The sequence below is a fragment of the Bidens hawaiensis genome, unplaced genomic scaffold (genome assembly GCF_021521415.1).
Source record: "Bidens hawaiensis isolate Kalapana, Puna unplaced genomic scaffold, B.hawaiensis_p1.1 tig00003291_1, whole genome shotgun sequence".
NCBI lineage: Eukaryota > Viridiplantae > Streptophyta > Magnoliopsida > Asterales > Asteraceae > Bidens > Bidens hawaiensis.
The window spans coordinates 30,349-47,921 of NW_027491183.1; positions in this window are offsets into that span (position 1 = coordinate 30,349).

Genomic DNA, 17,573 nt, shown 5'->3' on the forward strand with positions numbered 1-17,573 from the left:
TGTTTCCTATGGAAACCAAGTTCTTGAGAAATTCATTTTCAACTTGCAATTTTGTGTTCTGCACCTTCTCTTCTACCATCATCTTCTTCAACTCCTCTATCTCAATGGTGTATTTCTTTTGAGCTCTATAGCTGCTTATACAATCATCTTCTAAACTTTTAGTTTTCTCTTCATTAATCAACTCACTTGCCTCATACCCATTGATGATACTTTGTTTCCTAAAGCACTCACCCTCCAGCTTGCCTACCTTTATATTTAATTCATTGATAATTTCATTTAAATTAACTGTAGGAGTAGAGTGTACCTGAGATGAGGTTCCAGCATCTTTCTCAATCAAAGCCATAAGTGCAAAATTTGCTCTTTTGATGTCATCTGCAATGTCCTCTTCATGATTGCTCAAGTCAAAATCACCTTCATGTTGTGCAGCCAAGGCTACATTCCCTTGATTTCTTGGTTGATTTTGATTAGTTCTGTTTGAGCTGGTTGGAACAGTTTAAAGGTTCTTGTTGTTGTTTCTTTGAAAGCTTTGATTCTGATGAACAGCTTGTTGATTGTTCATTTGAGGTTGTTGAAAGTTGTTGAAATTTGGATTGTAGTTGTTGAAGTTGTTGGGATTGTTGTTGAAATTGTTGTTTCTCTGCTGGTTTTGTTGGTACTATTGCTGCTGATTTATTGACTGGTTCTGGAACTGGTTCATCTGAAAATTTCTTGGCATGTTGCATTCTCTGGCAAAATGACCAGGTTGTTGGAAGTTATAACAGATAGCTTTTGACTTGTCAAAACCAATTCTTTCATTTGGCCCTGATAGAAGTGATCTACCAGTCCTGTTGTATAACCTCTTGCTTCTAAGAGCCAACATGGCAGTTTGCCATTTCAAATCCATGTCCTCCAAGTCATATGCATCTATTTGCTCCAAATCATCTTGAACAATGATGGTATGAACCATATTCTTTGCTACAAAAGCATTGTAAGATTCAGTGAACATTGAGAACAATGCTTGGTAATCAGACCCATGACTTCCATTTCCACCAACAAAAGGTGCATGTCCATTTGCCATTGAGGCTGAATCATTGTCTTCTAAGAGTTGAACATTGAACCTTGATTGGTTTTGTGGGTTGCTTGAACTACCACCAACAAAAGCTTTAGGTGTATCAACACCATGTTCAATTGGTTCCTCTATTATGGGATTCTGTTGTTGGTTTTTGGTTGACAAGTTTCCCATAGGTGCAATGAGAGCATTGGTCACCTGGAAGCATGGCTTCTCTTCTTTGATCATTTAGTTCTCAATCATTTCAATCTCAGCAGCCTGAAGGAAACAGACTACATCATCCACCTTCAATTCGTTAAAGTTGGGCTTTTGAAGAATGAACTTGCAGGCATTGTACCATTCTTTTGGCATTGAATTGAACAACTTGGTGTTCAAATCATAATCGGTCATCACATAGTCAGTTGTTCTAAAGTCATTAACAATTATTAAAAATTGCTAGAAATCTTTCTTGAATTGACTTCAATCTCTCTCCATATTTGTACTTAAATCTCTCTAGCTGTTGTTTGAGTCTTTGTTTCTTTATATTCTTCAATTCAGTGTTTCCCTCAAACATTTCAAGGATTGCATCATACATTGCCTTAGAAGTTGTATGATGTGCAACCTTGGTTAAAATCTCCCATGACAGTCCTAGCTTAATCAAGGCTAAGGCCCTGTCATCCACCTTCCTCATTCTTTCACGCCAGATGCAGTTGTATTTGCACCTTCAGTAGTATCTTGTGGACCATTCTTAATTGAATTCCACATATCCACATTGTTATAGCAAACAACTGCTTCAAATAAGACTTTCCATTTCGTGAAATTTTTCTGTCAATTAAGTCTAGGTATCTTATTAGTAGACACCTCTTGTTCTTCGTAACCAGACATTTTGAAAGGCAAAATCAGTTGATTAGTAAAAACAATTTTATTGAAAATAATCAGATCTGAGAACCGGATCTTCAGATCTGATGTATTTGGTTCGATTAAAGCAAAATTAAGTAATAAAGATGAGAACTTTAAACAAAATAAGTAAAAGAAAACACCGGTAATATGCAGATCTGGATGGAAATGAAGAACAGAGCAGCTAACGTCACTCTTCAATGAAACAGTGTTCTGCTTACGTCATTGTTCTTCAATAAATCTTCAGTCAGCAACAAATTCTTTACCCAAATCAGTAACAAACAAGCTCTGATACCACTTGTCGGTCCTGGATAATCACTCACAATCACAATCAAGTCATAACTCACACAATAAATGTGTCGACAAGAGAGTTATTGACAATTTCTATTTTAGGAAAGAAAATTGTTTGTTTAAGGTGGAATCAGAAACAAACAGTGTAGTTTCTAAAAGATTAATTAAAGGTAACTAACAAACAAGAATCACTCAAAATATTTCCATTCATATAACATAAATCATACAAACGATAATCGATTTAGGGTTTCTTGATAGGAAGTTATATCTGTACTATTCTATGACAGCCGTCACACTCAACAAATATTCTCTTAATATTAATTGGCTTGTCCGTCCGGAGGCGTGCCCTAAAATATTCCTTTTATAGGCCTGACACCTCCAGACAGCTGTCATTCCTTCTAGAAACCCTAAATAAATAATACATATTCAAATTACATATTCAAAACTATGCTAAGTGTAAAAAGAGGTCTTCCAGGTAGACTTTGCATAAGTTGTCTTCACCGGGTAGGCTTTGTGCCTTTGTCTTCTTCGGGTAGACCTGGTAACCTTGAAGTGTGCTTGGACAGTTCTCTGGTTAGGCTTTACTTAGAGTATTTTCCAAAGGAAAATACTTACCTAGCATACTTCAATCTTCTTGATCACATCAAACTTTTCCCGACATGACCTTACGAGCAACATTGTTCTTCAATGGTCCCTTCAACTCCTTGCTGTGAATAGCTTATAAGCAAAGCCAAGTGTGCTTGGTAACACTGTAGCCTGCTAGAGTTGAACCCTTCCCGATGTTACTTGAGATATTTCATCACTCACATCAAGCTTACTCGGACCATTGTTTTATTGATAAATACCTTGCCCGATCTTCCAATCACTTGGCTTCAAGAGCTTGGTTAGCCAAGAGCTTACCCGGAGGTAAACCTTACTCGGCTAAGAAGAACAATCTTGCTAGACATAGTGAACCCTACTCGAGTATACACTAAAGAAGAATTCTAGAAGATAACCTTGCTCGATTGACAAAATACCTTGCTAGGGTAGGAAAACCTTTCGCGGGAATCCAAGTGTGCTCGGATTCCATACTTAGCGATTTCTGAGGAGGTTGAGAAGATTCCAATCTTCCTTATACTTTTCTTAGGTTAAATCTTGACTCAAAAATGGCTCTGATAGTTGCAGTCTTAGCCTCAGAACTAGTTGTTGCCTTTAGAGTTTCCTTCTTGACATCTTAGGGAGTAATCATACTGTCGATATCCTCCAAGGAGAATTTGTTGGCAGACTTCTGAGACTTCTTGGCGCCTACAAGAATAAATTAACGGATAAGTATTCTATCTATCATTATTTATTTCAAATTATTACATTAATCTTACTTGACATGTTTGAATCTGAGGAAATCTCACAAAAAGCTTCGATGAAACGGACTTGGAAAGTTCTGACCTCGGTATCCAGTACAAGGAACCGTTTTGTTTTCTCTTCTGTACCAGGTAACTTAACCAACGAAGTGAAATTCTCAATTGAAAACAAAACGAGGATGCAAAGTTAGATTAGTCATCAAAGATCCTATCGTTACTAAGGATCTAGGATCCTACCCTTTCTGACCCACTTTGAAGGAAGCTCAGCCCTCCGGGTATGGAGTCACGTTTCACGAAGAAAAATTGATTCCTCTAGAAGGAATCATTCAATGTGACTTTCAAAATCGGATGGGGTTGTCGAGGTTTGAATTTCAATATGAATCGGGCTGGACCATGGGTAGTATGGGTATACATATGGGATAACTCTTGAAGGCCGAAGTCAACTTTCTCCTCTTCAATGATTCTTTCAATAGTGCCGAGGACTCTCCACACGATAGGCATAGCCTGGATGTAGGATATGCCAGTGGAATCGAAGAAGCTCTGTGTGAAAGTGGGGAACGGATAACGATAGCCAATAAGGAAAGGGCAAGCCGGAAAACACACCCAAGTCTGTGAGTATACGTCGCAACGTACGCTGGAGTCGTACGGTCGGAACACGGTCTCTGGCAGAAACAAAGAACGGAACTCATCGACTTCGGGATCCGTGAGTTTGCAGATTTCGATAGAAGGGTTGGCTATTAGGTCTTGTGTTTGCATATCTGACAACCCAGAGTCATCGGAAGATTGGTCGGACAGTTTAGGAGGAGGTAAAGAAGATGAAGTGACAGACATTATTATCAAAGCAAAGAAAATAACAGAGAAAAGAAAGGATACCTGCTGTGTCGCCTGGATATGTTGTTATAAAAGATATAGGGACGGCATATATAGGCGGTTATGATTAATATCAAGGGCTGGATGGTAAATATTTCTGGCAACCGTCTAATCACCCAGTGTTCGCAGAAGATTAAAATTTCAAAATGCCAGATGTAAAGCATAAACACCCGCCATTTTGGGGGCAATTGTTAGGACTGATATTTTCAATACTGAGGATATGTAGTTATCCTCTTGAAGAGTTCCAGAGCCATGTCAAAGATCAAGGATCCTCATAGGTTGGTATTATTAACAATTGTTTCACGTGTGTAGATTATTATTCAACAAGAGCAACGACTCTATGACTGGATCTACCAAAATATTCGCTACTGGAAGCTCCCAAGCACGTGGTCAATGAACGTTGGAGGAGTTGTGGAAGAGTGGCGGATAGTTAGGAATTCTTGTTATTTGTTATTTACTTTATAAACATAGAGATAACGATCAACTAGCAGACACTTGCTTTCACACACACTCAGAGCAGAACTCATAATTCTCTCTACACGCTATCATTCATTGTAACATTGATCGTAATCTCCAAAACACTTGTGTAAGTCCCGAATCTGGATCACTACAATTATGATATCAATATAACAAGTATAGGTGCGGAATAATGATACTTGGTGATTCAAGAACACGAATAAACCCAAGTAAGTAATACAAGATTGCTTCAAAACACACGTATATTAAGATACGTCGGGTGCTTAAGCACTGATCGTAATCTCCAAAAACACTTGTAACCTTTTTATGATTAATAAATTGAAGATCGATGAGTTGTCATCACCCGGGGTTTTTTTTTCTTTTGATCTGAACAAGATCAAAGGATTTTTCCTCGGAACATATCGCTGTGTTCATCTCAATTTTGTTCATATTTTCATTGTTATCAATTTAGCACTAAACCTCACCTAACAGATTTAGATACATTATCCTTAACTGATTTTTATCCAAAACACATGTCAAGATCAAAATTGGAGAAATGCGATGGATGATGAAATAAAATTAATTATCAAGAATGAAACATGGGACTTGGTAGAACTACCACATGGGCACAAACCTATTGGGGTAAAATAGATATACAAAACAAATCATGATAAATATGGAAACATAGATAAATATAAGGCAAGACTCGTGGTGAAGGGATATAAGCAAAAGTATGGGATAGATTTGTTGGGTTTTAACAAGATTATCAAAGTGATAAAATCCCTATTTTACCAAAAACGCAGCGGATATAAAAGTTTTAAATCTTGTTAATATGATATGTATAAAACCAACTTTTAAACATGCAAAACCCAAACCCGGATCCAAATACGAATTACACACTATCAAATGCATACATGTCACTATAAGTCCATGCATGTTACTACTACCTTTCAATATGACAAAACCGGGTGAAAGAGATGATGATTGAAAGGTAAGAACTTGAATATGGAAGCTCCTCAAGCTAGCATACCCCAAGCTTCAACAACACACCACTTCTAGCTAGGATTTGCACTTGAAATTTTCTTCTTCTTTTCTTATGTTGGATGAAAATACACAAGAGAGGAAGAGAGAAAAGTTTACTTGGAAATTATGTGTCTTATGAAAGAATGAAAGAGAAAGACTTGGTTTTATTCAAAGGCATCTTTCTCTCCACCAATAATAACCATTGCATGTCTCCACTCACCTTGCATGTCTCCACTCAAACATATAATAATATTACATTTGAAAGAGTATTATTCCTTTCCCTTTTTTTATAAAGTTTTATATATATATATATATATATATTTATTTATTTATAAGTTTATAACTTATAACTTATAAAACTTATTATATGTTAAGATACATGCTTGGTTATTATTATTCACATATTGTTACTCAACCAACTTAAATAACACTATGTAATGTTCTCTCATAAAACATAAATCATCCATATGATTTGTTTATTACATAAGTACATTTTATTTAGAAACCTCTTTCCAAATAACTCAAGTGTTAATATTCATTTGTTATGATCACATCATATGTAAACAAATATTATCGGTGTTTGTCTAGCTTTTTATTGGGTATAACCCGACTTGGATCATAACGTACTAGCCACATCAATTATAATAAACCGAGTCCAACAATCTCCCACTTGCACAAGATACATAGAAGATTGATGCAAGTAGCAAATACCGCCTAACTACGGTTTACTACCCCTAATACGCATGACGAAGTGCCATTCAATAACATCATCCCTTTCAAGTCCCATACTTGAAAATGATTTAGGTGAAACTAACATTTATCCTTTTGCCACAAATGTCATGTTAAATCCAGAGACACAAAGTGATCATTCTCTGTTGATTTAACTTGCCAGGCCTTAGACATTTAACTCTCAATGAATAAGAGGGACAAATCCCATATTCACTACATACGTCTCTCACTATCACCTTGTACTATACTTGAGCTTAGCCTTATGTACTGACATATTTCAGAGCAGCGAAGAACTAAGTCAAAGCATAATAGTCGATGAATATCAAGACCCAATATGTATCTCATGTCGGAGGATACTATGAAGTTCGCCTTTACTCAATTTACTTATGATCACAAATCCCAAGGATTCCATGCAGTAAAATTGAGGGCGGGTCAGTCCAATATTTATCCCATAAATATCTATGAACCTTGGCAACAACCCTTTTCTATATTCATACCTCATGAATATCTACCAATCCAAGTTCATAATAGTCTTACTTTCACATTTGTTCCCACAACTATGAACGACTACGGACGTTTAGAATAATACAAATTATTCACGGATTTAAACATACTAAAATGGAACATAACTTAAGAACATGACCATATGATTGAGTTAAAATAAAATTGTTCCAATATCCAAATACAAATTTTGATCAAATCCAATCACTAGAATATCGAAGTCCTAAGGCGCAAGTATGACTCTCATGCTTCGGCCTTTCAAGGAGTTTCGTGAGTGGGTCCGCAATGTTTTGATCAGTGTGAACTTTGCGAATACATATATTTCCTTTTTCAACTCATCCCTTATGTAGTTGAATCTCTGCTCAATGTGCCTTGTCTTTTGATGAGCACGAGTTTCTTTGATTTGAGCAATTGCACCCTCGTTGTCACAAAAGATCTCTAGAGGGTCCTGAATGGTACGAACCACTCCTAGATCGGCAATGAACTTTCTAATCCATGCAGCTTCTTGAGCTGCCAGGGAGGCGGCGATGTATTCAGATTCAGTGGTGGATAAGGCTACCACATCTTGTTTTGCACTCTTCCATGAGACAGCACCACCATTGAGAACAAAAACATATCCCGATTGTGATCGAGAATCATCTCGATCAGTTTGGAATCTCGCATCAGTGTAACCCTTTACAACGAGTTCCTCCTCACCAGAGCCATATATTAGAAACATATCCTTAGTCCTTCTAAGGTATTTCAATATGCTCTTAACAGCCATCCAATGGCTAGTTCCCGGATTTTATTGGTATCGACTTGTCATGCTCACGAAGCATGACACATCCGGTATAGTGCAAATCATGGCATACATGATGGATCCTATAGCATATGCATATGGGATACCACTCATTTTGTCTTGCTCATCCTTTGAGCTTGGACATTGAGAAGCACTCAACATCATTCCTCTTTGAATAGGTACCAAACCTTTCTTAGAGTTTTCCATCTTGAACCTTTTCAAGATCTTGTCTATGTATGCACTTTGATTCAAACCTATCAACCGCCTTGATCTATCCCTATAGATCCTTATTCCCAGAATATAAGCGGCTTCACCAAGATCCTTAATGGAAAAACAGCTTCCAAGCCAGGCTTTTACACCTTCCAAGGTTGGAATGTCATTTCCAAACAGTAATATGTCATCGACATATAATACCAGAAAGGTTACGATGCTCCCGCTAGCTTTCTTATACACACAAGCTTCATCAGCGTTTTTGATGAATCCAAATTTCTTAACTTCATCATCAAAACGGTGATTCCAACTTCTAGATGCTTGTTTCAATCCATAGATTGATTTCTTCAACTTGCATACTTTGTTAGGATGTTGTGGATCGACAAAACCTTCAGGCTGAACCATATAAACATCTTCATTAAGATGCCCATTTAGAAAAGCAGTTTTGACATCCATTTGCCATATCTCATAGTCATAATATGCGGCTATGGCAAACAATATCCTAATAGACTTTAGCATCGCTACGGGCGAGAAAGTTTCATCATAATCAACCCCTTAAGTTTGAGTAAAACCCTTTGCTACAAGTCTAGCTTTATAAGTATCCAAGTTTCCATGCATATCAGTTTTCTTCTTGAAAACCCACTTACTTCCAACGAGTTTGGAATTTAGAGGTGGAGCAACCAAGTCCCATACTTGATTGTCATGCATGGATTGCATCTCAACATTCATATCTTCTAGCCATTTGTCACAATCAGATTGCGACATTGCATCTCGGTATGTGGTGGGTTCATCCGAATCTACCACGTAGCATCCATCCATGAAAAATCCATATCTCTCAGGTGGGGTGCTAACTCTAGAAGATTTGCGAATGTTATGTGTGTTTTGATCAACCATTTGATCATCCTCAACAACCTCTTGTTGATTGCTAGCGTCAACCAAACGTGTATCGGCTTGTAGTTCTCGATCCTCTTCGAGTTCTACAGTTCTATCAGTTCCTTCCATAAGGAACCTTCTTTCCAAGAACTTAGCCTTTCGAGCTATAAACACTTTATGCTCGCTTGGATTGTAGAAATAATATCCCATCGAATCCGTGGGATATCCTACAAATATACACTTAGTGGATCGACATTCAAGTTTGTCAGGGGTGTAGATCTTAACATAAGCCTCACAACCCCATACCTTTAATTATGAATATTTTGGAGCCTTTCCATGCCATATTTCAAAAGGTGTCCTATCCACTTTCTTGGTTGGTGCCATATTTAAAATACGGGCAGCGGAGATCACAGCGAAACCCCAAAATGATAGAGGTAATGAGCTTCTAGCCATCATGGATCGAACCATGTCCAATAAAGTTCGATTCCTCCTCTCGGACACACCATTATGTTGTGGTGTTCCAGTTGGAGTAAGTTGTGAGACAATCCCACAACTCCTAAGATGTTCTAGAAACGCATCATTGAGGTATTCACCTCCTCTATCAGAACGTAGTACTTTGATTGTTTTGTTGAGTTGATTTTGTACTTCATTTTGGAAGACTTTGAACATTTCAAAGGCCTCATTTTTGTGTCTTAACAAGAACACATACCCATAGCGACTATAATCATCGGTAAAGGTAATGAAGTATCTTTCACCATTTCTTGTCATTGTCCTAAAAGGTCCACATACATCCGAATGTATGATACCTAATAAGTTTTTTGCCCTCTCATTTGTTCCATTAAAGGGCTCTTTGGTCATCTTTCCCAATAAACAAGATTCACATTCATCAAATGAATCAACATTTGATTTCAAATGACCATTATTTCGAAGTGTATGAATACGATTCTTGTTTATGTGACCAAGACGACAATTTCAAAGAAAAGTATTACTCAAATCCATTTTGAGTCTTTTGGTGTCAGCTTGGTACAACGAGTTATCAATGTATGAGTCATCATGAATTAATTCATAAATGCCATTAAACGGCATCGCTTTAAAATAAAAAACATTATCCATGAAAACATAAATACCATTATCAACAAACTTAAAGTCATAACCAGATTGTCTTAATACAGAAACAGAGATAATATTCCTAGTCAAACTAGGGGAATATAAAATGTTTTTCAAAATAATTTCCAAACCATTTGGAAGTTTTAAAACATAATCTCCTCGGGCTTGGACATCAACCTTTGCTCCATTGCCTATGAAAAGACTTATATCTCCTTTCTTCACTTCATTTCTTCTTTTGAACCCCTGCAATGAATTGCATATATGAGTTCCACATCCGGTATCCAATACCCATGTGTTAGAATAAATAATATTAAGATCAATGTGAATCATGAAAGTTGTACCTGAGGTTTGCCCCGCATCCCTCTTAACTTTCAACTCCTTGAGATAGGTCGGACAGTTTCTCATCCAATGACCTATCTCACCACAACCAAAGCACGGATCCTCGGCGCTAACCTTTAGCTTCTTTAGTTTTGGTTCCGCCTTTGCCTTTCCCTTGAACCCCTTCTTGACTTGCCCCTTGCCAACGGCAACCCTTACCTTTGGTTCCGGGTGATGCCTTTTCTTTGAGCCACCCTCATTGATCGCAAGAACGGGTAAAACCTTTTTACCCATGCCGGCTTCGGCTGTCTTAAGCATTGCGTGAAGCTCACCAATGCTTTTGTCCCATCCGTTCATGTTGTAGTACATGACGAATGTCTCAAACCTTTTAGTTAAGCCATTTAAGATCAAATCTGTGGCTAACTCTTTTGAGACGGGACAGTTAAGCCGTTCAAGCCGATCAATGTGGCTCTTCATCTTAAGTACATAAGATGAAACAGATTGGGTTTGTTCCATATGACATGCATGAAGCGCTCGAACCGTTTCGAATCGCTCAACCCGAGCTTGAGTAAGGAACATTTGCTTAAGCTGGGTAATCATGTCATACGCCCCATGATTCTCGAAATCCTTTTGGATCTCGGGAATCATTGTTCCCAACATGAGGCAAGAAACTTGCACCGAATCCTCGGTGTATTTTAACCAATTCGCGTAGGCATCTAAATCGTCAACGTTTGGTTCATCGGGAATAGGATCATCTAATATATAAGACTTCTTTTCTTGCTTGAGAACAATTCTCAAGTTTCGATACCAATCCATGAAGTTGTTATAGTTTAGACGATCCTTATCCAAAATGGATCTTAGTGATAAGTTATGCACGGGTGGGATAATAGCGTTTGGTGCGTTGTTTGCCGCCATCTAAAAGAAATTTTAACAAAGTTCAAATTAGTATTTTCGATATTAATAAAATTTTAATCTTTAATACCCTTTAATGTCTCCAAGACAATTATTGATTAAAATCTAGAACCCAACGTTTCATTCAAATAATAGTTAGGTGACCTTTATCCTACTATTCAAATTAACAAGGTAGTCAACGTTTGACGATTGCAACCCTTTGAAACTTCTAGTTTTATAGGATCGGTTAAACATCATATGTTTAGTTGGTATGTTTAATCCCATCAACACCTTTGAACGCCATGTTAAGGTGATCCTATAGTCATGGTTTCAAATCAAGTCGTTCTACTTATACACACGTGTGAGTTTACTCATACAAGTGGTTAGGTGATCCTAATGCCAAAAGTACTTGTAAAATCACCTTAAGATCACAAGTTTTCTTAAAAGTGCTTAGGTGATCCTAACTCACTTTCAAGTCTACAAGTGACTTAAGTGTCGTATAAAAAGATGGTGTTTAACTTGTTTTAAAAGGGATTTAAGTTTTCTAAATTCTAGATTGGAAAACTATTTATTGTACCTTTCATTTGCATGCATTCAAATGTATGGTACTTAGTTGGAAAACCCATTTTCAAAGTTCCTATTAATAAAACCCATTTTATTATGAAATCATTAGTTATTAATAAAACCAATTTTTTTATTACCTAACGATTTCTAAGGAACCAATTTTATGCTAGTTGATGTTAGTGCACGGTTTTGCGTCTAGAGTCTTTGTAATTATCATTAATATTTATTTGATATTTAAATGTAATATTTAATGTTTATTTTAGTCTAATTCGTTATGTTTAAGTCTAGTTCGCTAGGAATGTTAGCGAACTAAGACTAGTTCGTTAAGGTTAAGTCTAGTTCGCTAGGGATGTTAGTGAACTAGGACATTATAATGTATTCCCTCCTGATTCGTTAGGGGATGTTAACGAATCAGGGGGTGGTTCGTTAAGTTAATTTATTTAACGAAGGGGATGCCGGTTCGCTAGGGGATGTTTGCGAACCAGATCGTCTTCTATAAATAGTGAACCACTGTGCACTTGTAAAATGTGGAAGTTTTGAGAGAACTAATATTATTCAGAAAATTTAAAAGTTTATACTCTCTCTAAAGCTTCACGTTAAACTTATTTAATATATATACATACGTATAAAACCGAATCAAGGTAGATTATGAGATAGATCTATAATATTATAACTGACAGATCTGAGATCTGTGTTAATCGTTATTTGATTCGTTGAACTGATTCGTTATAATTCGTTTGATCAATTCGTTAAGTTGACTTGGTCAATTCGTTTGATCAATTCGTTATAAGTTGACTTGGTCAATTCGTTTGATCAATTCGCTATAAGTTGACTTGGTCAATTCGTGTGATCAATTCGTTAAGTTGACTTGGTCAATTCGTTTGGTCAATTCATTAAGTTGACTTGTGATTCGTTACACCTTCATCACATTCGTTATCTGTTTCGCCATTTGGGTGATTCGTTAACTTTATTTGTGATTCGTTAAGTTGACTCGTTAAGTTGACTTTTGATTCGTTAAGATACTCCATTTTTGATCAGTCTTAACTTCGTTAAGGATTGATTCGCTACAACTGTTCACAGTTCGTTACAACTGTTCACAGTTCGCTACAACTGTTCACAGTTTGCTACTGCTGTTCACTGATTCGTTAAGATATTTTATTATTTGATTAATTTTCAAAGATGGCTGGTATGTATGCATTGGCGTCTCAAAATATGTTGATGCAACAAATGTTGCAACTTGATACCGAGATAGGTTCACATTCTAAATGTCCAAGATTGATGAAGTTCAGTGACTTTGCCAAATGGGAACCTCGGTTTCGTGCACATTTGTGTTCGGTTCATCCTGACTGCTCATATTGTCTTGATGAGGTATATGTTGCACCAATGATTGGTGATGATACTATTGGGTATACTCCTAAAGCTGTCTCTCAATACTCACAAGAAGAGAAGAAAGCTTTAGAAATCGAGATAAAGGCATATTCTACTTTGACTATGGCTTTACCAGAGAATATTTTTCATCAAGTTGGAAGTATCAAGAGATGTGCATCTTTGTTTCAACATCTGCGTATGAGAAGCATGGGAAACACAGCTGAGAGTAAGAAAGTGATGCTCAAGTTTCAATTTCGAAACTTTAATTTATTGAAAGGAGAAACAGTTGAAGAGATGACTACAAGATTTAGTCATTTAATTGCTGAAATGGACAAGATGAAAATGGAAATTTCTGAAAGAGATAAAATTGACACTATCAAGAGTGTACTTCCTAGTTCCTACTCAACATTTCTCATGGTTTTGAAAGAAAATGATTATTTTCTGAATGAAGACTTGACAGCACTTGAATTTCTACAAAAGATCGAAGCTAGAGAATATGATCTTAAGTGTCAAAAATCTTCCAAAGAAAATCAAGATCCGGCTTTCTATGGTGGAAGTATGCCCCTCAGTTCAACAATCTCACCAATCACTGCTTTTCTTACTCATGCCGCAAGTGAAAAAGAATCTGTTATATTTAATGATCCAAAAGTTTGTTTCTACTCTGTTGGTAATTCCGGTGGTTCTGGAAGTTCTACTAGTACCAATCCATTTGCTACACCACCTAGTGTGAATATGAAGGAAGCTGAGCAAAACTTTGCTTTTCTGACGGCATTTATGTCTTCATATGAAAACTTGGTGAGTAGTAAAATTGCCACAAGTGAGTTAACTGATGAAGATTATGATCAGATAGATCCGGATGATCTAGAGATCTTGGATTTGAAATGGAATATGGCCATGATTGTTCGTAAAGTTAAAAGATTCATGCAAAGAACTGGAAAAGATCTTCCAGCGTTAAACAAGAAGTTGGGTTTTGACAAATTAAAGGTAAAGTGTTATAATTGTCAAGAATTCGGGAATTTTGTGAAGGAATGTGACAAACCAAGAAAAGAATACACTGGACCTCGTGGTCAAAGTCAAAATGTTTCTTCACCACGGGGAAGTGATACTGAAAGGAAACCATCTTCTTCAACAACACAAGCAATGTTAGCAGACGGGACTGATTGGTCACAACGGCTACTATGCAATGATGTTCAAGAAAATTTGGCTATGTTTGGGTTACATGAAGATTGTCAAGATGCTACTGGTAGTGTGATGTCTTCAGATAATGATTCTGGATCTGATTCTGACGATTCTTGCGACAAGCCTTCTGAATCAATATTTGCTTGCATGGCTAAGATCAATGAGGTTAATAATTATATTTCTTCTACTTCATTTGTTAAAGCATCATGTGTTGACTGCGAATCTAACAACTCTAAGTTAGATGCTTTGAAAAATCAAAATGATAATCTTATAAGAGAAATTGCTTCTCTTAAGGACACTTATCGACAATCTCTTGAGTCTCAAATGAAATCTCAAGAAAAGATTGAAGCATTGTCGACAAGTAATCATGATCTCAAAGCTGAGTTATCTGTGAAAATGACCATTAATGACCAAAAGTTTCAGGAAATCTTAAAACATCGTTCTAAGATAACTGAGCTTGGGAATGAGGTTCTTGAGTTGAAGAACAAGTTGGGTAAATTTCGAAATTCTTCATTTTTATTGAATGAAATTATTGAAGTTTCTGGAAAACAAAAGGACTCTAAGAAGGGTATAGGTTTTGTAGAAATTCCTCCACCTTTTCACAACGACTATAAAATGAATCCTTTTGCTAAAAAGGAAGAAGAGGTAATTTTGAAAGAACCTGTGATTTCAGAAAATGTTGAATCTGTTAAATCTAAAAATATTAAAACTCAAGTTGCTCCACAAAAATCTCATGTCCAAAGCAAAAAGGTGTTTGTTGAACACAATGACGAGGTCATTATCGAGGATGTGTTTGAACCAGAGATTATACACAAGAATAAGAACATTCCCAGTTCTAATCATATTATGTGCGAACCTCACGAATTTGAGAAAGCAATGTATGGTTCACACAAACCTTAAGAGAAAAAGGAAAATTTAAAGAAAGTGAACTCTATGAAGGCAAAGAAGTCAGTTAAACCAAAAATTTCTGATGAGGATTTAATGCGTTTCATTAATCCTTATAGTTCTAAGCCATCTGCTGCTAGAGTTTTTAAGTTAAAGGGAATGGACACAATGTTCACTGAACAAGATATTCCAATAAGTATTATCAAACCTGAACTTATTGAGAGTGTTTTTGTCAATGAAACTTCAAAAATTCAAGAACTTGAACGTGTGTATGCTCAAACAAAAACATCAGTTCAATCTGATCCATTGACTAAGGCAAAACAATTTTTAAAACAAGCTAAGAAGATTAACTTTGTTAAGTCAACTGGAACAGATACACTAAAAAGCTTTTCGAACAGTTCTAATTTAGATTTTTATTTAAAGAAGAAATCTGAATTATCTGATGAGTTTGCTAAGAGCATGACTAAAAATGTGAGTCATCATCAATCATCTGCATCATTTATTCCAATTTCTTCTACACATCATCATGTAGACATGCGAACTTGTTTATTATGTGGTCAACAAGGTCATGTTGGGAAGAATTGTAATCAACAAAACTTTCAAAATCTTCATCCTTTCATCAAGGACAAATCTAAGCCAATTCCAGTGGTTAAGGAGATTCTGAAACAACCTGTGTTGTATGCTGATGATACTCATATTTTGTTCTCTGATGTGAATCCTCGGAGGGTGTTTCATATCAATGAGACACACGGTCAAGTGAAACCAAAATTCATTCCAACTGAACCTATATGTCAAAACAGGAATTCAAACATTGTTCAGGAAGCATACTTAAGACGAAAGTCTAAGAAGCCAGTAACTTATTCACAAGTGGCTGAACAACAATTGAAAACTGTTAAAGTTAATGATCAAAGAGAAAACCAAAAGGTGCCCAAGACTGAGGCCTGGGCTGCCTTTTTGAACTAATCACTTTTGTTTATGTGTAGGGTTCATCCAAGACCATTTCTGGTGAAAACTGGATCATGGATAGCGGATGTTCTCGTCATATCACTGGAAATCTCAACCTATTAACCAACGTAAGAAATATTCATGGGGGTTATGTAGCGTTTGCTGGGAATTCTGGGGGCATGATCACACAAGAGGGTGATGTTTCAAATGGTCATATTACATTTGAAAAAGTAAATTATTGTGATAAGGTTGATCATAACTTATTGAGTGTATCGCAGATATGTGATAAAAAGTACACTACAATATATACTGACAAAGAGTGTCTTATCTTGAAACCGGGTTTTATTATTCCTGAGGACATGGTTGTCATGCGATCACCACGATCAAATGATATTTATGTCTTAAACATGAGTTCTAAGATATCAACATCGATCGAAACATGTTTTTTCTCGAAAGCAACTGAGAAAGACTCGATTCTATGGCATCGAAGAATGGGTCACATTCATGTTAGAAAGATGAATTATTTAATGACAAATAATTTAGTTGAGGGTGTTTCGTTAAAGAACTTTAAGTTATCTGATCACTGTGTTGCATGCAAGAAGGGCAAGCAGATGAAGAAGACACATCCTTCTAAGTTATTGAATTCCATTAATACTCCTCTTGAACGACTTCATATGGATTTGTTTGGTCCAGTGAATCGTGCGAGTATTTCTGGAGACTGGTATTGTCTGGTAGTGACAGATGATTATTCAAGATATTCATGGGTGTTATTTATGAGTTCAAAAGATCAAACACCTGTTTTGGTACAAAACCTTATTACTAAGATAGAATCACTGTATAAACAAAAGGTGAGGAGAATCCGAAGTGATAATGGTACTGAATTCAAAAACACTATTTTGGATGTCTTTTGTATTCAAAAGGGAATTCACCCAGAGTATAGTGCACCTTATGTACCACAACAGAACGGTGTTGCTGAAAGGAAAAATAGAACTCTGATTGAAGCTGTACGTACAATGCTTGCTGATTCAAAGTTTCCTATTCAATTTTGGAATGAAGCAGTGAACACAGCTTGTTATACACTTAATCGGGTTCTAACAGTAAAGCGACTCAAGAAGACAAGCTATGAAATATTAAATAACAGAAAACCTAATTTAAAGTACCTGGAACCATTTGGGTGTCCGTGTACAATGTTGAAGAAGGAATCGGGTAAATTTGATGAAAAGGCTATCGAAGGATATTTCTTGGGATATGCGTCTCCAAAGAAAAGAGTATTTAATTTTACATCTGGCTGTGTTGAAGAATGGTACCATGTGGACTGTCAAAA